The following is a 26,727-nucleotide window of genomic DNA, read 5'->3' on the forward strand; positions in this document are numbered from 1 at the left end:
TTCAGACTTTCATTCATTCGATCTCTCTCACTCACTTGCTTTAACTCATTTGTTCTCACTCACTCACTCACTCACTCAATCACTCACTCACTCATTCACTCTCACTCACTCTCACTCTCTCACTCACTCGCTCACTAAGTCAGTCTCTCTCTCTCTCTCTCTCTTTTTCTTTTTATATATATTTTTTTCCGTCTTCTTCTTCTTCTTCTTCTTCTTCAGACCCTGTCATAGCACTAATGCCTTTCCAATACCACCAGCAGATGGAGACACTCCATTGCAACATTGGTTGTGAGCAGCAGTTTCTAAAAACAAATGCCTCATGGCGGATTTCCCATCCATCAATGGATGGTAAATTTTGTTTTTATCATTCACTGACCACAGAAACCAATGCATGGTCAAGCAACAGCAATGACACACCCTTGTGTATAGGCATGAGACCCTCATGTCATTTAACAGGATTCAGCACCACCCACAAGACAGCTACCTGTCATGTCATGTCAAACCTGCACAGGTGTGCTAGATTATTATTATTTAGTTTTATTTTATTTTTTTACACCAATCAGTGTGCAAACATGGTCATTAAAACGCTAAATGAATAGACGTTCATAAACCAGTCAGTGCAACTCATCATTTTGGTCTCCAATTCTCAAACTCAAATTCTCACCCACGGAGGATTAAATGAGAATCTTTCTTGCTTAACACTGGAATGGGGTGGTGCACTGTTCACTACCCGAAGATACTGCCACATCGGGTCAATGCATAGGGCGACAGAAGCAAGCTTCCAAATCAGCTCCCTTTCTCAAAAATCCATTTAATTTATGGTCCCCAGATAGGGAACGTATGTATCAGTATGTGCTCACAAGTCACCCAAGTGCAAGTATTCACACAAAAAAAAACGTGCCTCAGGATGCGATCTGTCGCAAGATCCTTTCTTTTTTTACACTTGATCTAAGCCAAAAGGCCTAGAGGGGATAACCGGGAAAGGGGTGGACCCAACCATGTCCCCTTCATGAGCACTCACATTACTCATAGGAATGGAAGGAAGGCTGGCAGCCAACCAGCCTCCCATACACTTTCTGGGTGGGTGGCAGTCAGCCACCCATACATACAGCACAGGCTAAACCCACATCATCACTTAAAAAAAGGACAGGCGACCATTGCACTCTGATGGAGCATTTAGCAATGCAATCCATAGCCTGGCTTTTGCCTGAACCCCCATCACTCCTCCTCTTGCATATAAGACAATATTTCAGATCTGCATATGAAAACAATACGCCTACCTTTGTTGCACATAGCTGCCTGCCTGTCTCTAGTTACCCCACTGGCTGTAGCTGCGTCCCTTCCGACATGGAATAACACCAACTGTAACGATAAACTGAAAATTAACAGTATAAACCTGCATCATTTTGGACTCTGGTATTTGCTGAATCCGGGTGACCTGACAATCGATGGTGGTGCCGCTGGTGATTCTGGCCTTCTTGGAATCTGTTGGGCCTATGTGTTAGCTCACACATCACTTGGGTATCCATGGTAACTACCACAACATGGTCATCTGCAGTTTACATCTAGCCCGTGGCATTGAATGGCATTTTAAAAGTGCTAAGGGTCCTGGTGCAATAATCCTCCCATGAGGATCAGCCTCAACGGCTTTGTAGATTGCACTCATGTCAGCAACTCCATATACATTTTTTTTTCTTCATGCTTCTTTCTTCATCCTTTTTTCTTTCTGTCATTCAGACTTTCATTCATTCGATCTCTCTCACTCACTTGCTTTAACTCATTTGTTCTCACTCACTCACTCACTCAATCACTCACTCACTCATTCACTCTCACTCACTCTCACTCTCTCACTCACTCGCTCACTAAGTCAGTCTCTCTCTCTCTCTCTCTTTTTCTTTTTATATATATTTTTTTCCGTCTTCTTCTTCTTCTTCTTCTTCTTCTTCTTCAGACCCTGTCATAGCACTAATGCCTTTCCAATACCACCAGCAGATGGAGACACTCCATTGCAACATTGGTTGTGAGCAGCAGTTTCTAAAAACAAATGCCTCATGGCGGATTTCCCATCCATCAATGGATGGTAAATTTTGTTTTTATCATTCACTGACCACAGAAACCAATGCATGGTCAAGCAACAGCAATGACACACCCTTGTGTATAGGCATGAGACCCTCATGTCATTTAACAGGATTCAGCACCACCCACAAGACAGCTACCTGTCATGTCATGTCAAACCTGCACAGGTGTGCTAGATTATTATTATTTAGTTTTATTTTATTTTTTTACACCAATCAGTGTGCAAACATGGTCATTAAAACGCTAAATGAATAGACGTTCATAAACCAGTCAGTGCAACTCATCATTTTGGTCTCCAATTCTCAAACTCAAATTCTCACCCACGGAGGATTAAATGAGAATCTTTCTTGTTTAACACTGGAATGGGGTGGTGCACTGTTCACTACCCGAAGATACTGCCACATCGGGTCAATGCATAGGGCGACAGAAGCAAGCTTCCAAATCAGCTCCCTTTCTCAAAAATCCATTTAATTTATGGTCCCCAGATAGGGAACGTATGTATCAGTATGTGCTCACAAGTCACCCAAGTGCAAGTATTCACACAAAAAAAAACGTGCCTCAGGATGCGATCTGTCGCAAGATCCTTTCTTTTTTTACACTTGATCTAAGCCAAAAGGCCTAGAGGGGATAACCGGGAAAGGGGTGGACCCAACCATGTCCCCTTCATGAGCACTCACATTACTCATAGGAATGGAAGGAAGGCTGGCAGCCAACCAGCCTCCCATACACTTTCTGGGTGGGTGGCAGTCAGCCACCCATACATACATACAGCACAGGCTAAACCCACATCATCACTTAAAAAAAGGACAGGCGACCATTGCACTCTGATGGAGCATTTAGCAATGCAATCCATAGCCTGGCTTTTGCCTGAACCCCCATCACTCCTCCTCTTGCATATAAGACAATATTTCAGATCTGCATATGAAAACAACACGCCTACCTTTGTTGCACATAGCTGCCTGCCTGTCTCTAGTTACCCCACTGGCTGTAGCTGCGTCCCTTCCGACATGGAATAACACCAACTGTAACGATAAACTGAAAATTAACAGTATAAACCTGCATCATTTTGGACTCTGGTATTTGCTGAATCCGGGTGACCTGACAATCGATGGTGGTGCCGCTGGTGATTCTGGCCTTCTTGGAATCTGTTGGGCCTATGTGTTAGCTCACACATCACTTGGGTATCCATGGTAACTACCACAACATGGTCATCTGCAGTTTACATCTAGCCCGTGGCATTGAATGGCATTTTAAAAGTGCTAAGGGTCCTGGTGCAATAATCCTCCCATGAGGATCAGCCTCAACGGCTTTGTAGATTGCACTCATGTCAGCAACTCCATATACATTTTTTTTTCTTCATGCTTCTTTCTTCATCCTTTTTTCTTTCTGTCATTCAGACTTTCATTCATTCGATCTCTCTCACTCACTTGCTTTAACTCATTTGTTCTCACTCACTCACTCACTCACTCACTCAATCACTCACTCACTCATTCACTCTCACTCACTCTCACTCTCTCACTCACTCGCTCACTAAGTCAGTCTCTCTCTCTCTCTCTCTTTTTCTTTTTATATATATTTTTTTCCGTCTTCTTCTTCTTCTTCTTCTTCTTCTTCTTCTTCTTCTTCTTCAGACCCTGTCATAGCACTAATGCCTTTCCAATACCACCAGCAGATGGAGACACTCCATTGCAACATTGGTTGTGAGCAGCAGTTTCTAAAAACAAATGCCTCATGGCGGATTTCCCATCCATCAATGGATGGTAAATTTTGTTTTTATCATTCACTGACCACAGAAACCAATGCATGGTCAAGCAACAGCAATGACACACCCTTGTGTATAGGCATGAGACCCTCATGTCATTTAACAGGATTCAGCACCACCCACAAGACAGCTACCTGTCATGTCATGTCAAACCTGCACAGGTGTGCTAGATTATTATTATTTAGTTTTATTTTATTTTTTTACACCAATCAGTGTGCAAACATGGTCATTAAAACGCTAAATGAATAGACGTTCATAAACCAGTCAGTGCAACTCATCATTTTGGTCTCCAATTCTCAAACTCAAATTCTCACCCACGGAGGATTAAATGAGAATCTTTCTTGTTTAACACTGGAATGGGGTGGTGCACTGTTCACTACCCGAAGATACTGCCACATCGGGTCAATGCATAGGGCGACAGAAGCAAGCTTCCAAATCAGCTCCCTTTCTCAAAAATCCATTTAATTTATGGTCCCCAGATAGGGAACGTATGTATCAGTATGTGCTCACAAGTCACCCAAGTGCAAGTATTCACACAAAAAAAAAACGTGCCTCAGGATGCGATCTGTCGCAAGATCCTTTCTTTTTTTACACTTGATCTAAGCCAAAAGGCCTAGAGGGGATAACCGGGAAAGGGGTGGACCCAACCATGTCCCCTTCATGAGCACTCACATTACTCATAGGAATGGAAGGAAGGCTGGCAGCCAACCAGCCTCCCATACACTTTCTGGGTGGGTGGCAGTCAGCCACCCATACATACATACAGCACAGGCTAAACCCACATCATCACTTAAAAAAAGGACAGGCGACCATTGCACTCTGATGGAGCATTTAGCAATGCAATCCATAGCCTGGCTTTTGCCTGAACCCCCATCACTCCTCCTCTTGCATATAAGACAATATTTCAGATCTGCATATGAAAACAACACGCCTACCTTTGTTGCACATAGCTGCCTGCCTGTCTCTAGTTACCCCACTGGCTGTAGCTGCGTCCCTTCCGACATGGAATAACACCAACTGTAACGATAAACTGAAAATTAACAGTATAAACCTGCATCATTTTGGACTCTGGTATTTGCTGAATCCGGGTGACCTGACAATCGATGGTGGTGCCGCTGGTGATTCTGGCCTTCTTGGAATCTGTTGGGCCTATGTGTTAGCTCACACATCACTTGGGTATCCATGGTAACTACCACAACATGGTCATTGGCAGTTTACATCTAGCCCGTGGCATTGAATGGCATTTTAAAAGTGCTAAGGGTCCTGGTGCAATAATCCTCCCATGAGGATCAGCCTCAACGGCTTTGTAGATTGCACTCATGTCAGCAACTCCATATACATTTTTTTTTCTTCATGCTTCTTTCTTCATCCTTTTTTCTTTCTGTCATTCAGACTTTCATTCATTCGATCTCTCTCACTCACTTGCTTTAACTCATTTGTTCTCACTCACTCACTCACTCACTCAATCACTCACTCACTCATTCACTCTCACTCACTCTCACTCTCTCACTCACTCGCTCACTAAGTCAGTCTCTCTCTCTCTCTCTCTTTTTCTTTTTATATATATTTTTTTCCGTCTTCTTCTTCTTCTTCTTCTTCTTCTTCTTCTTCTTCAGACCCTGTCATAGCACTAATGCCTTTCCAATACCACCAGCAGATGGAGACACTCCATTGCAACATTGGTTGTGAGCAGCAGTTTCTAAAAACAAATGCCTCATGGCGGATTTCCCATCCATCAATGGATGGTAAATTTAGTTTTTATCATTCACTGACCACAGAAACCAATGCATGGTCAAGCAACAGCAATGACACACCCTTGTGTATAGGCATGAGACCCTCATGTCATTTAACAGGATTCAGCACCACCCACAAGACAGCTACCTGTCATGTCATGTCAAACCTGCACAGGTGTGCTAGATTATTATTATTTAGTTTTATTTTATTTTTTTACACCAATCAGTGTGCAAACATGGTCATTAAAACGCTAAATGAATAGACGTTCATAAACCAGTCAGTGCAACTCATCATTTTGGTCTCCAATTCTCAAACTCAAATTCTCACCCACGGAGGATTAAATGAGAATCTTTCTTGTTTAACACTGGAATGGGGTGGTGCACTGTTCACTACCCGAAGATACTGCCACATCGGGTCAATGCATAGGGCGACAGAAGCAAGCTTCCAAATCAGCTCCCTTTCTCAAAAATCCATTTAATTTATGGTCCCCAGATAGGGAACGTATGTATCAGTATGTGCTCACAAGTCACCCAAGTGCAAGTATTCACACAAAAAAAAACGTGCCTCAGGATGCGATCTGTCGCAAGATCCTTTCTTTTTTTACACTTGATCTAAGCCAAAAGGCCTAGAGGGGATAACCGGGAAAGGGGTGGACCCAACCATGTCCCCTTCATGAGCACTCACATTACTCATAGGAATGGAAGGAAGGCTGGCAGCCAACCAGCCTCCCATACACTTTCTGGGTGGGTGGCAGTCAGCCACCCATACATACATACAGCACAGGCTAAACCCACATCATCACTTAAAAAAAGGACAGGCGACCATTGCACTCTGATGGAGCATTTAGCAATGCAATCCATAGCCTGGCTTTTGCCTGAACCCCCATCACTCCTCCTCTTGCATATAAGACAATATTTCAGATCTGCATATGAAAACAATACGCCTACCTTTGTTGCACATAGCTGCCTGCCTGTCTCTAGTTACCCCACTGGCTGTAGCTGCGTCCCTTCCGACATGGAATAACACCAACTGTAACGATAAACTGAAAATTAACAGTATAAACCTGCATCATTTTGGACTCTGGTATTTGCTGAATCCGGGTGACCTGACAATCGATGGTGGTGCCGCTGGTGATTCTGGCCTTCTTGGAATCTGTTGGGCCTATGTGTTAGCTCACACATCACTTGGGTATCCATGGTAACTACCACAACATGGTCATCTGCAGTTTACATCTAGCCCGTGGCATTGAATGGCATTTTAAAAGTGCTAAGGGTCCTGGTGCAATAATCCTCCCATGAGGATCAGCCTCAACGGCTTTGTAGATTGCACTCATGTCAGCAACTCCATATACATTTTTTTTTCTTCATGCTTCTTTCTTCATCCTTTTTTCTTTCTGTCATTCAGACTTTCATTCATTCGATCTCTCTCACTCACTTGCTTTAACTCATTTGTTCTCACTCACTCACTCACTCAATCACTCACTCACTCATTCACTCTCACTCACTCTCACTCTCTCACTCACTCGCTCACTAAGTCAGTCTCTCTCTCTCTCTCTCTTTTTCTTTTTATATATATTTTTTTCCGTCTTCTTCTTCTTCTTCTTCTTCTTCAGACCCTGTCATAGCACTAATGCCTTTCCAATACCACCAGCAGATGGAGACACTCCATTGCAACATTGGTTGTGAGCAGCAGTTTCTAAAAACAAATGCCTCATGGCGGATTTCCCATCCATCAATGGATGGTAAATTTTGTTTTTATCATTCACTGACCACAGAAACCAATGCATGGTCAAGCAACAGCAATGACACACCCTTGTGTATAGGCATGAGACCCTCATGTCATTTAACAGGATTCAGCACCACCCACAAGACAGCTACCTGTCATGTCATGTCAAACCTGCACAGGTGTGCTAGATTATTATTATTTAGTTTTATTTTATTTTTTTACACCAATCAGTGTGCAAACATGGTCATTAAAACGCTAAATGAATAGACGTTCATAAACCAGTCAGTGCAACTCATCATTTTGGTCTCCAATTCTCAAACTCAAATTCTCACCCACGGAGGATTAAATGAGAATCTTTCTTGTTTAACACTGGAATGGGGTGGTGCACTGTTCACTACCCGAAGATACTGCCACATCGGGTCAATGCATAGGGCGACAGAAGCAAGCTTCCAAATCAGCTCCCTTTCTCAAAAATCCATTTAATTTATGGTCCCCAGATAGGGAACGTATGTATCAGTATGTGCTCACAAGTCACCCAAGTGCAAGTATTCACACAAAAAAAAACGTGCCTCAGGATGCGATCTGTCGCAAGATCCTTTCTTTTTTTACACTTGATCTAAGCCAAAAGGCCTAGAGGGGATAACCGGGAAAGGGGTGGACCCAACCATGTCCCCTTCATGAGCACTCACATTACTCATAGGAATGGAAGGAAGGCTGGCAGCCAACCAGCCTCCCATACACTTTCTGGGTGGGTGGCAGTCAGCCACCCATACATACATACAGCACAGGCTAAACCCACATCATCACTTAAAAAAAGGACAGGCGACCATTGCACTCTGATGGAGCATTTAGCAATGCAATCCATAGCCTGGCTTTTGCCTGAACCCCCATCACTCCTCCTCTTGCATATAAGACAATATTTCAGATCTGCATATGAAAACAACACGCCTACCTTTGTTGCACATAGCTGCCTGCCTGTCTCTAGTTACCCCACTGGCTGTAGCTGCGTCCCTTCCGACATGGAATAACACCAACTGTAACGATAAACTGAAAATTAACAGTATAAACCTGCATCATTTTGGACTCTGGTATTTGCTGAATCCGGGTGACCTGACAATCGATGGTGGTGCCGCTGGTGATTCTGGCCTTCTTGGAATCTGTTGGGCCTATGTGTTAGCTCACACATCACTTGGGTATCCATGGTAACTACCACAACATGGTCATCTGCAGTTTACATCTAGCCCGTGGCATTGAATGGCATTTTAAAAGTGCTAAGGGTCCTGGTGCAATAATCCTCCCATGAGGATCAGCCTCAACGGCTTTGTAGATTGCACTCATGTCAGCAACTCCATATACATTTTTTTTTCTTCATGCTTCTTTCTTCATCCTTTTTTCTTTCTGTCATTCAGACTTTCATTCATTCGATCTCTCTCACTCACTTGCTTTAACTCATTTGTTCTCACTCACTCACTCACTCACTCACTCAATCACTCACTCACTCATTCACTCTCACTCACTCTCACTCTCTCACTCACTCGCTCACTAAGTCAGTCTCTCTCTCTCTCTCTCTCTTTTTCTTTTTATATATATTTTTTTCCGTCTTCTTCTTCTTCTTCTTCTTCTTCTTCAGACCCTGTCATAGCACTAATGCCTTTCCAATACCACCAGCAGATGGAGACACTCCATTGCAACATTGGTTGTGAGCAGCAGTTTCTAAAAACAAATGCCTCATGGCGGATTTCCCATCCATCAATGGATGGTAAATTTTGTTTTTATCATTCACTGACCACAGAAACCAATGCATGGTCAAGCAACAGCAATGACACACCCTTGTGTATAGGCATGAGACCCTCATGTCATTTAACAGGATTCAGCACCACCCACAAGACAGCTACCTGTCATGTCATGTCAAACCTGCACAGGTGTGCTAGATTATTATTATTTAGTTTTATTTTATTTTTTTACACCAATCAGTGTGCAAACATGGTCATTAAAACGCTAAATGAATAGACGTTCATAAACCAGTCAGTGCAACTCATCATTTTGGTCTCCAATTCTCAAACTCAAATTCTCACCCACGGAGGATTAAATGAGAATCTTTCTTGTTTAACACTGGAATGGGGTGGTGCACTGTTCACTACCCGAAGATACTGCCACATCGGGTCAATGCATAGGGCGACAGAAGCAAGCTTCCAAATCAGCTCCCTTTCTCAAAAATCCATTTAATTTATGGTCCCCAGATAGGGAACGTATGTATCAGTATGTGCTCACAAGTCACCCAAGTGCAAGTATTCACACAAAAAAAAACGTGCCTCAGGATGCGATCTGTCGCAAGATCCTTTCTTTTTTTTACACTTGATCTAAGCCAAAAGGCCTAGAGGGGATAACCGGGAAAGGGGTGGACCCAACCATGTCCCCTTCATGAGCACTCACATTACTCATAGGAATGGAAGGAAGGCTGGCAGCCAACCAGCCTCCCATACACTTTCTGGGTGGGTGGCAGTCAGCCACCCATACATACATACAGCACAGGCTAAACCCACATCATCACTTAAAAAAAGGACAGGCGACCATTGCACTCTGATGGAGCATTTAGCAATGCAATTCATAGCCTGGCTTTTGCCTGAACCCCCATCACTCCTCCTCTTGCATATAAGACAATATTTCAGATCTGCATATGAAAACAACACGCCTACCTTTGTTGCACATAGCTGCCTGCCTGTCTCTAGTTACCCCACTGGCTGTAGCTGCGTCCCTTCCGACATGGAATAACACCAACTGTAACGATAAACTGAAAATTAACAGTATAAACCTGCATCATTTTGGACTCTGGTATTTGCTGAATCCGGGTGACCTGACAATCGATGGTGGTGCCGCTGGTGATTCTGGCCTTCTTGGAATCTGTTGGGCCTATGTGTTAGCTCACACATCACTTGGGTATCCATGGTAACTACCACAACATGGTCATCTGCAGTTTACATCTAGCCCGTGGCATTGAATGGCATTTTAAAAGTGCTAAGGGTCCTGGTGCAATAATCCTCCCATGAGGATCAGCCTCAACGGCTTTGTAGATTGCACTCATGTCAGCAACTCCATATACATTTTTTTTTCTTCATGCTTCTTTCTTCATCCTTTTTTCTTTCTGTCATTCAGACTTTCATTCATTCGATCTCTCTCACTCACTTGCTTTAACTCATTTGTTCTCACTCACTCACTCACTCAATCACTCACTCACTCATTCACTCTCACTCACTCTCACTCTCTCACTCACTCGCTCACTAAGTCAGTCTCTCTCTCTCTCTCTCTTTTTCTTTTTATATATATTTTTTTCCGTCTTCTTCTTCTTCTTCTTCTTCTTCTTCTTCAGACCCTGTCATAGCACTAATGCCTTTCCAATACCACCAGCAGATGGAGACACTCCATTGCAACATTGGTTGTGAGCAGCAGTTTCTAAAAACAAATGCCTCATGGCGGATTTCCCATCCATCAATGGATGGTAAATTTTGTTTTTATCATTCACTGACCACAGAAACCAATGCATGGTCAAGCAACAGCAATGACACACCCTTGTGTATAGGCATGAGACCCTCATGTCATTTAACAGGATTCAGCACCACCCACAAGACAGCTACCTGTCATGTCATGTCAAACCTGCACAGGTGTGCTAGATTATTATTATTTAGTTTTATTTTATTTTTTTACACCAATCAGTGTGCAAACATGGTCATTAAAACGCTAAATGAATAGACGTTCATAAACCAGTCAGTGCAACTCATCATTTTGGTCTCCAATTCTCAAACTCAAATTCTCACCCACGGAGGATTAAATGAGAATCTTTCTTGTTTAACACTGGAATGGGGTGGTGCACTGTTCACTACCCGAAGATACTGCCACATCGGGTCAATGCATAGGGCGACAGAAGCAAGCTTCCAAATCAGCTCCCTTTCTCAAAAATCCATTTAATTTATGGTCCCCAGATAGGGAACGTATGTATCAGTATGTGCTCACAAGTCACCCAAGTGCAAGTATTCACACAAAAAAAAACGTGCCTCAGGATGCGATCTGTCGCAAGATCCTTTCTTTTTTTACACTTGATCTAAGCCAAAAGGCCTAGAGGGGATAACCGGGAAAGGGGTGGACCCAACCATGTCCCCTTCATGAGCACTCACATTACTCATAGGAATGGAAGGAAGGCTGGCAGCCAACCAGCCTCCCATACACTTTCTGGGTGGGTGGCAGTCAGCCACCCATACATACATACAGCACAGGCTAAACCCACATCATCACTTAAAAAAAGGACAGGCGACCATTGCACTCTGATGGAGCATTTAGCAATGCAATCCATAGCCTGGCTTTTGCCTGAACCCCCATCACTCCTCCTCTTGCATATAAGACAATATTTCAGATCTGCATATGAAAACAACACGCCTACCTTTGTTGCACATAGCTGCCTGCCTGTCTCTAGTTACCCCACTGGCTGTAGCTGCGTCCCTTCCGACATGGAATAACACCAACTGTAACGATAAACTGAAAATTAACAGTATAAACCTGCATCATTTTGGACTCTGGTATTTGCTGAATCCGGGTGACCTGACAATCGATGGTGGTGCCGCTGGTGATTCTGGCCTTCTTGGAATCTGTTGGGCCTATGTGTTAGCTCACACATCACTTGGGTATCCATGGTAACTACCACAACATGGTCATCTGCAGTTTACATCTAGCCCGTGGCATTGAATGGCATTTTAAAAGTGCTAAGGGTCCTGGTGCAATAATCCTCCCATGAGGATCAGCCTCAACGGCTTTGTAGATTGCACTCATGTCAGCAACTCCATATACATTTTTTTTTCTTCATGCTTCTTTCTTCATCCTTTTTTCTTTCTGTCATTCAGACTTTCATTCATTCGATCTCTCTCACTCACTTGCTTTAACTCATTTGTTCTCACTCACTCACTCACTCACTCACTCAATCACTCACTCACTCATTCACTCTCACTCACTCTCACTCTCTCACTCACTCGCTCACTAAGTCAGTCTCTCTCTCTCTCTCTCTTTTTCTTTTTATATATATTTTTTTCCGTCTTCTTCTTCTTCTTCTTCTTCTTCTTCTTCTTCTTCTTCAGACCCTGTCATAGCACTAATGCCTTTCCAATACCACCAGCAGATGGAGACACTCCATTGCAACATTGGTTGTGAGCAGCAGTTTCTAAAAACAAATGCCTCATGGCGGATTTCCCATCCATCAATGGATGGTAAATTTTGTTTTTATCATTCACTGACCACAGAAACCAATGCATGGTCAAGCAACAGCAATGACACACCCTTGTGTATAGGCATGAGACCCTCATGTCATTTAACAGGATTCAGCACCACCCACAAGACAGCTACCTGTCATGTCATGTCAAACCTGCACAGGTGTGCTAGATTATTATTATTTAGTTTTATTTTATTTTTTTACACCAATCAGTGTGCAAACATGGTCATTAAAACGCTAAATGAATAGACGTTCATAAACCAGTCAGTGCAACTCATCATTTTGGTCTCCAATTCTCAAACTCAAATTCTCACCCACGGAGGATTAAATGAGAATCTTTCTTGTTTAACACTGGAATGGGGTGGTGCACTGTTCACTACCCGAAGATACTGCCACATCGGGTCAATGCATAGGGCGACAGAAGCAAGCTTCCAAATCAGCTCCCTTTCTCAAAAATCCATTTAATTTATGGTCCCCAGATAGGGAACGTATGTATCAGTATGTGCTCACAAGTCACCCAAGTGCAAGTATTCACACAAAAAAAAAACGTGCCTCAGGATGCGATCTGTCGCAAGATCCTTTCTTTTTTTACACTTGATCTAAGCCAAAAGGCCTAGAGGGGATAACCGGGAAAGGGGTGGACCCAACCATGTCCCCTTCATGAGCACTCACATTACTCATAGGAATGGAAGGAAGGCTGGCAGCCAACCAGCCTCCCATACACTTTCTGGGTGGGTGGCAGTCAGCCACCCATACATACATACAGCACAGGCTAAACCCACATCATCACTTAAAAAAAGGACAGGCGACCATTGCACTCTGATGGAGCATTTAGCAATGCAATCCATAGCCTGGCTTTTGCCTGAACCCCCATCACTCCTCCTCTTGCATATAAGACAATATTTCAGATCTGCATATGAAAACAACACGCCTACCTTTGTTGCACATAGCTGCCTGCCTGTCTCTAGTTACCCCACTGGCTGTAGCTGCGTCCCTTCCGACATGGAATAACACCAACTGTAACGATAAACTGAAAATTAACAGTATAAACCTGCATCATTTTGGACTCTGGTATTTGCTGAATCCGGGTGACCTGACAATCGATGGTGGTGCCGCTGGTGATTCTGGCCTTCTTGGAATCTGTTGGGCCTATGTGTTAGCTCACACATCACTTGGGTATCCATGGTAACTACCACAACATGGTCATTGGCAGTTTACATCTAGCCCGTGGCATTGAATGGCATTTTAAAAGTGCTAAGGGTCCTGGTGCAATAATCCTCCCATGAGGATCAGCCTCAACGGCTTTGTAGATTGCACTCATGTCAGCAACTCCATATACATTTTTTTTTCTTCATGCTTCTTTCTTCATCCTTTTTTCTTTCTGTCATTCAGACTTTCATTCATTCGATCTCTCTCACTCACTTGCTTTAACTCATTTGTTCTCACTCACTCACTCACTCACTCACTCAATCACTCACTCACTCATTCACTCTCACTCACTCTCACTCTCTCACTCACTCGCTCACTAAGTCAGTCTCTCTCTCTCTCTCTCTTTTTCTTTTTATATATATTTTTTTCCGTCTTCTTCTTCTTCTTCTTCTTCTTCTTCTTCTTCAGACCCTGTCATAGCACTAATGCCTTTCCAATACCACCAGCAGATGGAGACACTCCATTGCAACATTGGTTGTGAGCAGCAGTTTCTAAAAACAAATGCCTCATGGCGGATTTCCCATCCATCAATGGATGGTAAATTTAGTTTTTATCATTCACTGACCACAGAAACCAATGCATGGTCAAGCAACAGCAATGACACACCCTTGTGTATAGGCATGAGACCCTCATGTCATTTAACAGGATTCAGCACCACCCACAAGACAGCTACCTGTCATGTCATGTCAAACCTGCACAGGTGTGCTAGATTATTATTATTTAGTTTTATTTTATTTTTTTACACCAATCAGTGTGCAAACATGGTCATTAAAACGCTAAATGAATAGACGTTCATAAACCAGTCAGTGCAACTCATCATTTTGGTCTCCAATTCTCAAACTCAAATTCTCACCCACGGAGGATTAAATGAGAATCTTTCTTGTTTAACACTGGAATGGGGTGGTGCACTGTTCACTACCCGAAGATACTGCCACATCGGGTCAATGCATAGGGCGACAGAAGCAAGCTTCCAAATCAGCTCCCTTTCTCAAAAATCCATTTAATTTATGGTCCCCAGATAGGGAACGTATGTATCAGTATGTGCTCACAAGTCACCCAAGTGCAAGTATTCACACAAAAAAAAACGTGCCTCAGGATGCGATCTGTCGCAAGATCCTTTCTTTTTTTACACTTGATCTAAGCCAAAAGGCCTAGAGGGGATAACCGGGAAAGGGGTGGACCCAACCATGTCCCCTTCATGAGCACTCACATTACTCATAGGAATGGAAGGAAGGCTGGCAGCCAACCAGCCTCCCATACACTTTCTGGGTGGGTGGCAGTCAGCCACCCATACATACATACAGCACAGGCTAAACCCACATCATCACTTAAAAAAAGGACAGGCGACCATTGCACTCTGATGGAGCATTTAGCAATGCAATCCATAGCCTGGCTTTTGCCTGAACCCCCATCACTCCTCCTCTTGCATATAAGACAATATTTCAGATCTGCATATGAAAACAATACGCCTACCTTTGTTGCACATAGCTGCCTGCCTGTCTCTAGTTACCCCACTGGCTGTAGCTGCGTCCCTTCCGACATGGAATAACACCAACTGTAACGATAAACTGAAAATTAACAGTATAAACCTGCATCATTTTGGACTCTGGTATTTGCTGAATCCGGGTGACCTGACAATCGATGGTGGTGCCGCTGGTGATTCTGGCCTTCTTGGAATCTGTTGGGCCTATGTGTTAGCTCACACATCACTTGGGTATCCATGGTAACTACCACAACATGGTCATCTGCAGTTTACATCTAGCCCGTGGCATTGAATGGCATTTTAAAAGTGCTAAGGGTCCTGGTGCAATAATCCTCCCATGAGGATCAGCCTCAACGGCTTTGTAGATTGCACTCATGTCAGCAACTCCATATACATTTTTTTTTCTTCATGCTTCTTTCTTCATCCTTTTTTCTTTCTGTCATTCAGACTTTCATTCATTCGATCTCTCTCACTCACTTGCTTTAACTCATTTGTTCTCACTCACTCACTCACTCAATCACTCACTCACTCATTCACTCTCACTCACTCTCACTCTCTCACTCACTCGCTCACTAAGTCAGTCTCTCTCTCTCTCTCTCTTTTTCTTTTTATATATATTTTTTTCCGTCTTCTTCTTCTTCTTCTTCTTCTTCAGACCCTGTCATAGCACTAATGCCTTTCCAATACCACCAGCAGATGGAGACACTCCATTGCAACATTGGTTGTGAGCAGCAGTTTCTAAAAACAAATGCCTCATGGCGGATTTCCCATCCATCAATGGATGGTAAATTTTGTTTTTATCATTCACTGACCACAGAAACCAATGCATGGTCAAGCAACAGCAATGACACACCCTTGTGTATAGGCATGAGACCCTCATGTCATTTAACAGGATTCAGCACCACCCACAAGACAGCTACCTGTCATGTCATGTCAAACCTGCACAGGTGTGCTAGATTATTATTATTTAGTTTTATTTTATTTTTTTACACCAATCAGTGTGCAAACATGGTCATTAAAACGCTAAATGAATAGACGTTCATAAACCAGTCAGTGCAACTCATCATTTTGGTCTCCAATTCTCAAACTCAAATTCTCACCCACGGAGGATTAAATGAGAATCTTTCTTGTTTAACACTGGAATGGGGTGGTGCACTGTTCACTACCCGAAGATACTGCCACATCGGGTCAATGCATAGGGCGACAGAAGCAAGCTTCCAAATCAGCTCCCTTTCTCAAAAATCCATTTAATTTATGGTCCCCAGATAGGGAACGTATGTATCAGTATGTGCTCACAAGTCACCCAAGTGCAAGTATTCACACAAAAAAAAACGTGCCTCAGGATGCGATCTGTCGCAAGATCCTTTCTTTTTTTACACTTGATCTAAGCCAAAAGGCCTAGAGGGGATAACCGGGAAAGGGGTGGACCCAACCATGTCCCCTTCATGAGCACTCACATTACTCATAGGAATGGAAGGAAGGCTGGCAGCCAACCAGCCTCCCATACACTTTCTGGGTGGGTGGCAGTCAGCCACCCATACATACATACAGCACAGGCTAAACCCACATCATCACTTAAAAAAAGGACAGGCGACCATTGCACTCTGATGGAGCATTTAGCAATGCAATCCATAGCCTGGCTTTTGCCTGAACCCCCATCACTCCTCCTCTTGCATATAAGACAATATTTCAGATCTGCATATGAAAACAACACGCCTACCTTTGTTGCACATAGCTGCCTGCCTGTCTCTAGTTACCCCACTGGCTGTAGCTGCGTCCCTTCCGACATGGAATAACACCAACTGTAACGATAAACTGAAAATTAACAGTATAAACCTGCATCATTTTGGACTCTGGTATTTGCTGAATCCGGGTGACCTGACAATCGATGGTGGTGCCGCTGGTGATTCTGGCCTTCTTGGAATCTGTTGGGCCTATGTGTTAGCTCACACATCACTTGGGTATCCATGGTAACTACCACAACATGGTCATCTGCAGTTTACATCTAGCCCGTGGCATTGAATGGCATTTTAAAAGTGCTAAGGGTCCTGGTGCAATAATCCTCCCATGAGGATCAGCCTCAACGGCTTTGTAGATTGCACTCATGTCAGCAACTCCATATACATTTTTTTTTCTTCATGCTTCTTTCTTCATCCTTTTTTCTTTCTGTCATTCAGACTTTCATTCATTCGATCTCTCTCACTCACTTGCTTTAACTCATTTGTTCTCACTCACTCACTCACTCACTCACTCAATCACTCACTCACTCATTCACTCTCACTCACTCTCACTCTCTCACTCACTCGCTCACTAAGTCAGTCTCTCTCTCTCTCTCTCTCTTTTTCTTTTTATATATATTTTTTTCCGTCTTCTTCTTCTTCTTCTTCTTCTTCTTCTTCAGACCCTGTCATAGCACTAATGCCTTTCCAATACCACCAGCAGATGGAGACACTCCATTGCAACATTGGTTGTGAGCAGCAGTTTCTAAAAACAAATGCCTCATGGCGGATTTCCCATCCATCAATGGATGGTAAATTTTGTTTTTATCATTCACTGACCACAGAAACCAATGCATGGTCAAGCAACAGCAATGACACACCCTTGTGTATAGGCATGAGACCCTCATGTCATTTAACAGGATTCAGCACCACCCACAAGACAGCTACCTGTCATGTCATGTCAAACCTGCACAGGTGTGCTAGATTATTATTATTTAGTTTTATTTTATTTTTTTACACCAATCAGTGTGCAAACATGGTCATTAAAACGCTAAATGAATAGACGTTCATAAACCAGTCAGTGCAACTCATCATTTTGGTCTCCAATTCTCAAACTCAAATTCTCACCCACGGAGGATTAAATGAGAATCTTTCTTGTTTAACACTGGAATGGGGTGGTGCACTGTTCACTACCCGAAGATACTGCCACATCGGGTCAATGCATAGGGCGACAGAAGCAAGCTTCCAAATCAGCTCCCTTTCTCAAAAATCCATTTAATTTATGGTCCCCAGATAGGGAACGTATGTATCAGTATGTGCTCACAAGTCACCCAAGTGCAAGTATTCACACAAAAAAAAACGTGCCTCAGGATGCGATCTGTCGCAAGATCCTTTCTTTTTTTTACACTTGATCTAAGCCAAAAGGCCTAGAGGGGATAACCGGGAAAGGGGTGGACCCAACCATGTCCCCTTCATGAGCACTCACATTACTCATAGGAATGGAAGGAAGGCTGGCAGCCAACCAGCCTCCCATACACTTTCTGGGTGGGTGGCAGTCAGCCACCCATACATACATACAGCACAGGCTAAACCCACATCATCACTTAAAAAAAGGACAGGCGACCATTGCACTCTGATGGAGCATTTAGCAATGCAATTCATAGCCTGGCTTTTGCCTGAACCCCCATCACTCCTCCTCTTGCATATAAGACAATATTTCAGATCTGCATATGAAAACAACACGCCTACCTTTGTTGCACATAGCTGCCTGCCTGTCTCTAGTTACCCCACTGGCTGTAGCTGCGTCCCTTCCGACATGGAATAACACCAACTGTAACGATAAACTGAAAATTAACAGTATAAACCTGCATCATTTTGGACTCTGGTATTTGCTGAATCCGGGTGACCTGACAATCGATGGTGGTGCCGCTGGTGATTCTGGCCTTCTTGGAATCTGTTGGGCCTATGTGTTAGCTCACACATCACTTGGGTATCCATGGTAACTACCACAACATGGTCATCTGCAGTTTACATCTAGCCCGTGGCATTGAATGGCATTTTAAAAGTGCTAAGGGTCCTGGTGCAATAATCCTCCCATGAGGATCAGCCTCAACGGCTTTGTAGATTGCACTCATGTCAGCAACTCCATATACATTTTTTTTTCTTCATGCTTCTTTCTTCATCCTTTTTTCTTTCTGTCATTCAGACTTTCATTCATTCGATCTCTCTCACTCACTTGCTTTAACTCATTTGTTCTCACTCACTCACTCACTCACTCAATCACTCACTCACTCATTCACTCTCACTCACTCTCACTCTCTCACTCACTCGCTCACTAAGTCAGTCTCTCTCTCTCTCTCTCTTTTTCTTTTTATATATATTTTTTTCCGTCTTCTTCTTCTTCTTCTTCTTCTTCAGACCCTGTCATAGCACTAATGCCTTTCCAATACCACCAGCAGATGGAGACACTCCATTGCAACATTGGTTGTGAGCAGCAGTTTCTAAAAACAAATGCCTCATGGCGGATTTCCCATCCATCAATGGATGGTAAATTTTGTTTTTATCATTCACTGACCACAGAAACCAATGCATGGTCAAGCAACAGCAATGACACACCCTTGTGTATAGGCATGAGACCCTCATGTCATTTAACAGGATTCAGCACCACCCACAAGACAGCTACCTGTCATGTCATGTCAAACCTGCACAGGTGTGCTAGATTATTATTATTTAGTTTTATTTTATTTTTTTACACCAATCAGTGTGCAAACATGGTCATTAAAACGCTAAATGAATAGACGTTCATAAACCAGTCAGTGCAACTCATCATTTTGGTCTCCAATTCTCAAACTCAAATTCTCACCCACGGAGGATTAAATGAGAATCTTTCTTGTTTAACACTGGAATGGGGTGGTGCACTGTTCACTACCCGAAGATACTGCCACATCGGGTCAATGCATAGGGCGACAGAAGCAAGCTTCCAAATCAGCTCCCTTTCTCAAAAATCCATTTAATTTATGGTCCCCAGATAGGGAACGTATGTATCAGTATGTGCTCACAAGTCACCCAAGTGCAAGTATTCACACAAAAAAAAACGTGCCTCAGGATGCGATCTGTCGCAAGATCCTTTCTTTTTTTACACTTGATCTAAGCCAAAAGGCCTAGAGGGGATAACCGGGAAAGGGGTGGACCCAACCATGTCCCCTTCATGAGCACTCACATTACTCATAGGAATGGAAGGAAGGCTGGCAGCCAACCAGCCTCCCATACACTTTCTGGGTGGGTGGCAGTCAGCCACCCATACATACATACAGCACAGGCTAAACCCACATCATCACTTAAAAAAAGGACAGGCGACCATTGCACTCTGATGGAGCATTTAGCAATGCAATCCATAGCCTGGCTTTTGCCTGAACCCCCATCACTCCTCCTCTTGCATATAAGACAATATTTCAGATCTGCATATGAAAACAACACGCCTACCTTTGTTGCACATAGCTGCCTGCCTGTCTCTAGTTACCCCACTGGCTGTAGCTGCGTCCCTTCCGACATGGAATAACACCAACTGTAACGATAAACTGAAAATTAACAGTATAAACCTGCATCATTTTGGACTCTGGTATTTGCTGAATCCGGGTGACCTGACAATCGATGGTGGTGCCGCTGGTGATTCTGGCCTTCTTGGAATCTGTTGGACCTATGTGTTAGCTCACACATCACTTGGGTATCCATGGTAACTACCACAACATGGTCATCTGCAGTTTACATCTAGCCCGTGGCATTGAATGGCATTTTAAAAGTGCTAAGGGTCCTGGTGCAATAATCCTCCCATGAGGATCAGCCTCAACGGCTTTGTAGATTGCACTCATGTCAGCAACTCCATATACATTTTTTTTTCTTCATGCTTCTTTCTTCATCCTTTTTTCTTTCTGTCATTCAGACTTTCATTCATTCGATCTCTCTCACTCACTTGCTTTAACTCATTTGTTCTCACTCACTCACTCACTCAATCACTCACTCACTCATTCACTCTCACTCACTCTCACTCTCTCACTCACTCGCTCACTAAGTCAGTCTCTCTCTCTCTCTCTCTTTTTCTTTTTATATATATTTTTTTCCGTCTTCTTCTTCTTCTTCTTCTTCTTCTTCTTCTTCTTCTTCAGACCCTGTCATAGCACTAATGCCTTTCCAATACCACCAGCAGATGGAGACACTCCATTGCAACATTGGTTGTGAGCAGCAGTTTCTAAAAACAAATGCCTCATGGCGGATTTCCCATCCATCAATGGATGGTAAATTTTGTTTTTATCATTCACTGACCACAGAAACCAATGCATGGTCAAGCAACAGCAATGACACACCCTTGTGTATAGGCATGAGACCCTCATGTCATTTAACAGGATTCAGCACCACCCACAAGACAGCTACCTGTCATGTCATGTCAAACCTGCACAGGTGTGCTAGATTATTATTATTTAGTTTTATTTTATTTTTTTACACCAATCAGTGTGCAAACATGGTCATTAAAACGCTAAATGAATAGACGTTCATAAACCAGTCAGTGCAACTCATCATTTTGGTCTCCAATTCTCAAACTCAAATTCTCACCCACGGAGGATTAAATGAGAATCTTTCTTGTTTAACACTGGAATGGGGTGGTGCACTGTTCACTACCCGAAGATACTGCCACATCGGGTCAATGCATAGGGCGACAGAAGCAAGCTTCCAAATCAGCTCCCTTTCTCAAAAATCCATTTAATTTATGGTCCCCAGATAGGGAACGTATGTATCAGTATGTGCTCACAAGTCACCCAAGTGCAAGTATTCACACAAAAAAAAACGTGCCTCAGGATGCGATCTGTCGCAAGATCCTTTCTTTTTTTACACTTGATCTAAGCCAAAAGGCCTAGAGGGGATAACCGGGAAAGGGGTGGACCCAACCATGTCCCCTTCATGAGCACTCACATTACTCATAGGAATGGAAGGAAGGCTGGCAGCCAACCAGCCTCCCATACACTTTCTGGGTGGGTGGCAGTCAGCCACCCATACATACATACAGCACAGGCTAAACCCACATCATCACTTAAAAAAAGGACAGGCGACCATTGCACTCTGATGGAGCATTTAGCAATGCAATCCATAGCCTGGCTTTTGCCTGAACCCCCATCACTCCTCCTCTTGCATATAAGACAATATTTCAGATCTGCATATGAAAACAACACGCCTACCTTTGTTGCACATAGCTGCCTGCCTGTCTCTAGTTACCCCACTGGCTGTAGCTGCGTCCCTTCCGACATGGAATAACACCAACTGTAACGATAAACTGAAAATTAACAGTATAAACCTGCATCATTTTGGACTCTGGTATTTGCTGAATCCGGGTGACCTGACAATCGATGGTGGTGCCGCTGGTGATTCTGGCCTTCTTGGAATCTGTTGGGCCTATGTGTTAGCTCACACATCACTTGGGTATCCATGGTAACTACCACAACATGGTCATCTGCAGTTTACATCTAGCCCGTGGCATTGAATGGCATTTTAAAAGTGCTAAGGGTCCTGGTGCAATAATCCTCCCATGAGGATCAGCCTCAACGGCTTTGTAGATTGCACTCATGTCAGCAACTCCATATACATTTTTTTTTCTTCATGCTTCTTTCTTCATCCTTTTTTCTTTCTGTCATTCAGACTTTCATTCATTCGATCTCTCTCACTCACTTGCTTTAACTCATTTGTTCTCACTCACACTCACTCACTCACTCACTCAATCACTCACTCACTCATTCACTCTCACTCACTCTCACTCTCTCACTCACTCAGCGCTCACTAAGTCAGTCTCTCTCTCTCTCTCTCTCTTTTTCTTTTTATATATATTTTTTTCCGTCTTCTTCTTCTTCTTCTTCTTCTTCTTCTTCAGACCCTGTCATAGCACTAATGCCTTTCCAATACCACCAGCAGATGAGACACTCCATTGCAACATTGGTTGTGAGCAGCAGTTTCTAAAAACAAATGCCTCATGGCGGATTTCCCATCCATCAATGGATGGTAAATTTGTTTTTATCATTCACTGACCACAGAAACCAATGCATGGTCAAGCAACAGCAATGACACACCCTTGTGTATAGGCATGAGACCCTCATGTCATTTAACAGGATTCAGCACCACCCACAAGACAGCTACCTGTCATGTCATGTCAAACCTGCACAGGTGTGCTAGATTATTATTATTTAGTTTTATTTTATTTTTTTACACCAATCAGTGTGCAAACATGGTCATTAAAACGCTAAATGAATAGACGTTCATAAACCAGTCAGTGCAACTCATCATTTTGGTCTCCAATTCTCAAACTCAAATTCTCACCCACGGAGGATTAAATGAGAATCTTTCTTGTTTAACACTGGAATGGGGTGGTGCACTGTTCACTACCCGAAGATACTGCCACATCGGGTCAATGCATAGGGCGACAGAAGCAAGCTTCCAAATCAGCTCCCTTTCTCAAAAATCCATTTAATTTATGGTCCCCAGATAGGAACGTATGTATCAGTATGTGCTCACAAGTCACCCAAGTGCAAGTATTCACACAAAAAAAAAACGTGCCTCAGGATGCGATCTGTCGCAAGATCCTTTCTTTTTTTTACACTTGATCTAAGCCAAAAGGCCTAGAGGGGATAACCGGGAAAGGGGTGGACCCCAACCATGTCCCCTTCATGAGCACTCACATTACTCATAGGAATGGAAGGAAGGCTGGCAGCCAACCAGCCTCCCATACACTTTCTGGGTGGGTGGCAGTCAGCCACCCATACATACATACAGCACAGGCTAAACCCACATCATCACTTAAAAAAGGACAGGCGACCATTGCACTCTGATGGAGCATTTAGCAATGCAATTCATAGCCTGGCTTTTGCCTGAACCCCCATCACTCCTCCTCTTGCATATAAGACAATATTTCAGATCTGCATATGAAAACAACACGCCTACCTTTGTTGCACATAGCTGCCTGCCTGTCTCTAGTTACCCCACTGGCTGTAGCTGCGTCCATTCCGACATGGAATAACACAACTGTAACGATAAACTGAAAATTAACAGTTATAAACCTGCATCATTTTGGACTCTGGTATTTGCTGAATCCGGGTGACCTGACAATCGATGGTGGTGCCGCTGGTGATTCTGGCCTTCTTGAATCTGTTGGGCCTATGTGTTAGCTCACACATCACTTGGGTATCCATGGTAACTACCAACACATGGTCATCTGCAGTTTACATCTAGCCCGTGGCATTGAATGGCATTTTAAAAGTGCTAAGGGTCCTGGTGCCAATAATCCTCCCATGAGGATCAGCCTCAACGGCTTTGTAGATTGCACTCATGTCAGCAACTCCATATACATTTTTTTTCTTCATGCTTCTTTCTTCATCCTTTTTTCTTTCTGTCATTCAGACTTTCATTCATTCGATCTCTCTCACTCACTTGCTTTAACTCATTTGTTCTCACTCACTCACTCACTCACTCAATCACTCACTCACTCATTCACTCTCACTCACTCTCACTCTCTCACTCACTCGCTCACTAAGTCAGTCTCTCTCTCTCTCTCCTCTTTTCTTTTTATATATATTTTTTTCCGTCTTCTTCTTCTTCTTCTTCTTCTTCAGACCCTGTCATAGCACTAATGCCTTTCCAATACCACCAGCAGATGGAGACACTCCATTGCAACATTGGTTGTGAGCAGCAGTTTCTAAAAACAAATGCCTCATGGCGGATTTCCCATCCATCAATGGATGGTAAATTTTGTTTTTATCATTCACTGACCACAGAAACCAATGCATGGTCAAGCAACAGCAATGACACACCCTTGTGTATAGGCATGAGACCCTCATGTCATTTAACAGGATTCAGCACCACCCACAAGACAGCTACCTGTCATGTCCATGTCAAACCTGCACAGGTGTGCTAGATTATTATTATTTAGTTTTATTTTATTTTTTTACACCAATCAGTGTGCAAACATGGTCATTAAAACGCTAAATGAATAGACGTTCATAAACCAGTCAGTGCAACTCATCATTTGGTCTCCAATTCTCAAACTCAAATTCTCACCCACGGAGGATTAAATGAGAATCTTTCTTGTTTAACACTGGAATGGGTGGTGCACTGTTCAACTACCCGAAGATACTGCCACATCGGGTCAATGCATAGGGCGACAGAAGCAAGCTTCCAAATCAGCTCCCTTTCTCAAAAATCCATTTAATTTATGGTCCCCAGATAGGGAACGTATGTATCAGTATGTGCTCACAAGTCACCCAAGTGCAAGTATTCACACAAAAAAAAAACGTGCCTCAGGATGCGATCTGTCGCAAGATCCTTTCTTTTTTTACACTTGATCTAAGCCAAAAGGCCTAGAGGGGATAACCGGGAAAGGGGTGGACCCAACCATGTCCCCTTCATGAGCACTCACATTACTCATAGGAATGGAAGGAAGGCTGGCAGCCAACCAGCCTCCATACACTTTCTGGGTGGGTGGCAGTCAGCCACCCATACATACATACAGCACAGGCTAAACCCACATCATCACTTAAAAAAAAGGACAGGCGACCATTGCACTCTGATGGAGCATTTAGCAATGCAATCCATAGCCTGGCTTTTGCCTGAACCCCCATCACTCCTCCTCTTGCATATAAGACAATATTTCAGATCTGCATATGAAAACAACACGCCTACCTTTGTTGCACATAGCTGCCTGCCTGTCTCTAGTTACCCCACTGGCTGTAGCTGCGTCCCTTCCGACATGGAATAACACCAACTGTACGATAAACTGAAAATTAACAGTATAAAACCTGCATCATTTTGGACTCTGGTATTTGCTGAATCCGGGTGACCTGACAATCGATGGTGGTGCCGCTGGTGATTCTGGCCTTCTTGGAATCTGTTGGACCTATGTGTTAGCTCACACATCACTTGGGTATCCATGGTAACTACCACAACATGGTCATCTGCAGTTTACATCTAGCCCGTGGCATTGAATGGCATTTTAAAAGTGCTAAGGGTCCTGGTGCAATAATCCTCCCATGAGGATCAGCCTCAACGGCTTTGTAGATTGCACTCATGTCAGCAACTCCATATACATTTTTTTTTCTTCATGCTTCTTTCTTCATCCTTTTTTCTTTCTGTCATTCAGACTTTCATTCATTCGATCTCTCTCACTCACTTGCTTTAACTCATTTGTTCTCACTCACTCACTCACTCAATCACTCACTCACTCATTCACTCTCACTCACTCTCACTCTCTCACTCACTCGCTCACTAAGTCAGTCTCTCTCTCTCTCTCTCTTTTTCTTTTTATATATATTTTTTTCCGTCTTCTTCTTCTTCTTCTTCTTCTTCTTCTTCTTCAGACCCTGTCATAGCACTAATGCCTTTCCAATACCACCAGCAGATGGAGACACTCCATTGCAACATTGGTTGTGAGCAGCAGTTTCTAAAAACAAATGCCTCATGGCGGATTTCCCATCCATCAATGGATGGTAAATTTTGTTTTTATCATTCACTGACCACAGAAACCAATGCATGGTCAAGCAACAGCAATGACACACCCTTGTGTATAGGCATGAGACCCTCATGTCATTTAACAGGATTCAGCACCACCCACAAGACAGCTACCTGTCATGTCATGTCAAACCTGCACAGGTGTGCTAGATTATTATTATTTAGTTTTATTTTATTTTTTTACACCAATCAGTGTGCAAACATGGTCATTAAAACGCTAAATGAATAGACG

At 43.3% G+C, this 26,727-nt stretch overlaps 15 pseudogenes; all 15 read right to left on the reverse strand.

The window, feature by feature from the left end:
- Positions 1–709: 709 nt before the first annotated feature.
- Positions 710–973, reverse strand: LOC130313265 (U2 spliceosomal RNA; annotated as a pseudogene).
- Positions 974–2,441: 1,468 nt separating this feature from the next.
- LOC130313277 (U2 spliceosomal RNA) lies at positions 2,442–2,705 on the reverse strand (annotated as a pseudogene).
- A 1,492-nt stretch (positions 2,706–4,197) lies between these two features.
- LOC130313294 (U2 spliceosomal RNA) lies at positions 4,198–4,462 on the reverse strand (annotated as a pseudogene).
- Positions 4,463–5,944: 1,482 nt separating this feature from the next.
- On the reverse strand, positions 5,945–6,208 carry LOC130313289 (U2 spliceosomal RNA; annotated as a pseudogene).
- Positions 6,209–7,674: 1,466 nt separating this feature from the next.
- LOC130313301 (U2 spliceosomal RNA) lies at positions 7,675–7,938 on the reverse strand (annotated as a pseudogene).
- A 1,479-nt stretch (positions 7,939–9,417) lies between these two features.
- On the reverse strand, positions 9,418–9,682 carry LOC130313300 (U2 spliceosomal RNA; annotated as a pseudogene).
- Positions 9,683–11,154: 1,472 nt separating this feature from the next.
- Positions 11,155–11,418, reverse strand: LOC130313309 (U2 spliceosomal RNA; annotated as a pseudogene).
- A 1,489-nt stretch (positions 11,419–12,907) lies between these two features.
- On the reverse strand, positions 12,908–13,172 carry LOC130313295 (U2 spliceosomal RNA; annotated as a pseudogene).
- A 1,483-nt stretch (positions 13,173–14,655) lies between these two features.
- LOC130313266 (U2 spliceosomal RNA) lies at positions 14,656–14,919 on the reverse strand (annotated as a pseudogene).
- Positions 14,920–16,385: 1,466 nt separating this feature from the next.
- On the reverse strand, positions 16,386–16,649 carry LOC130313267 (U2 spliceosomal RNA; annotated as a pseudogene).
- Positions 16,650–18,131: 1,482 nt separating this feature from the next.
- On the reverse strand, positions 18,132–18,396 carry LOC130313302 (U2 spliceosomal RNA; annotated as a pseudogene).
- A 1,470-nt stretch (positions 18,397–19,866) lies between these two features.
- Positions 19,867–20,130, reverse strand: LOC130313268 (U2 spliceosomal RNA; annotated as a pseudogene).
- Positions 20,131–21,611: 1,481 nt separating this feature from the next.
- On the reverse strand, positions 21,612–21,875 carry LOC130313269 (U2 spliceosomal RNA; annotated as a pseudogene).
- A 1,485-nt stretch (positions 21,876–23,360) lies between these two features.
- LOC130313307 (U2 spliceosomal RNA) lies at positions 23,361–23,625 on the reverse strand (annotated as a pseudogene).
- Positions 23,626–25,093: 1,468 nt separating this feature from the next.
- LOC130313305 (U2 spliceosomal RNA) lies at positions 25,094–25,359 on the reverse strand (annotated as a pseudogene).
- Between the last annotated feature and the right edge of the window lie 1,368 nt (positions 25,360–26,727).

Source organism: Hyla sarda, unplaced genomic scaffold, assembly GCF_029499605.1.
Source record: "Hyla sarda isolate aHylSar1 unplaced genomic scaffold, aHylSar1.hap1 scaffold_1751, whole genome shotgun sequence".
Lineage (NCBI taxonomy): Eukaryota > Metazoa > Chordata > Amphibia > Anura > Hylidae > Hyla > Hyla sarda.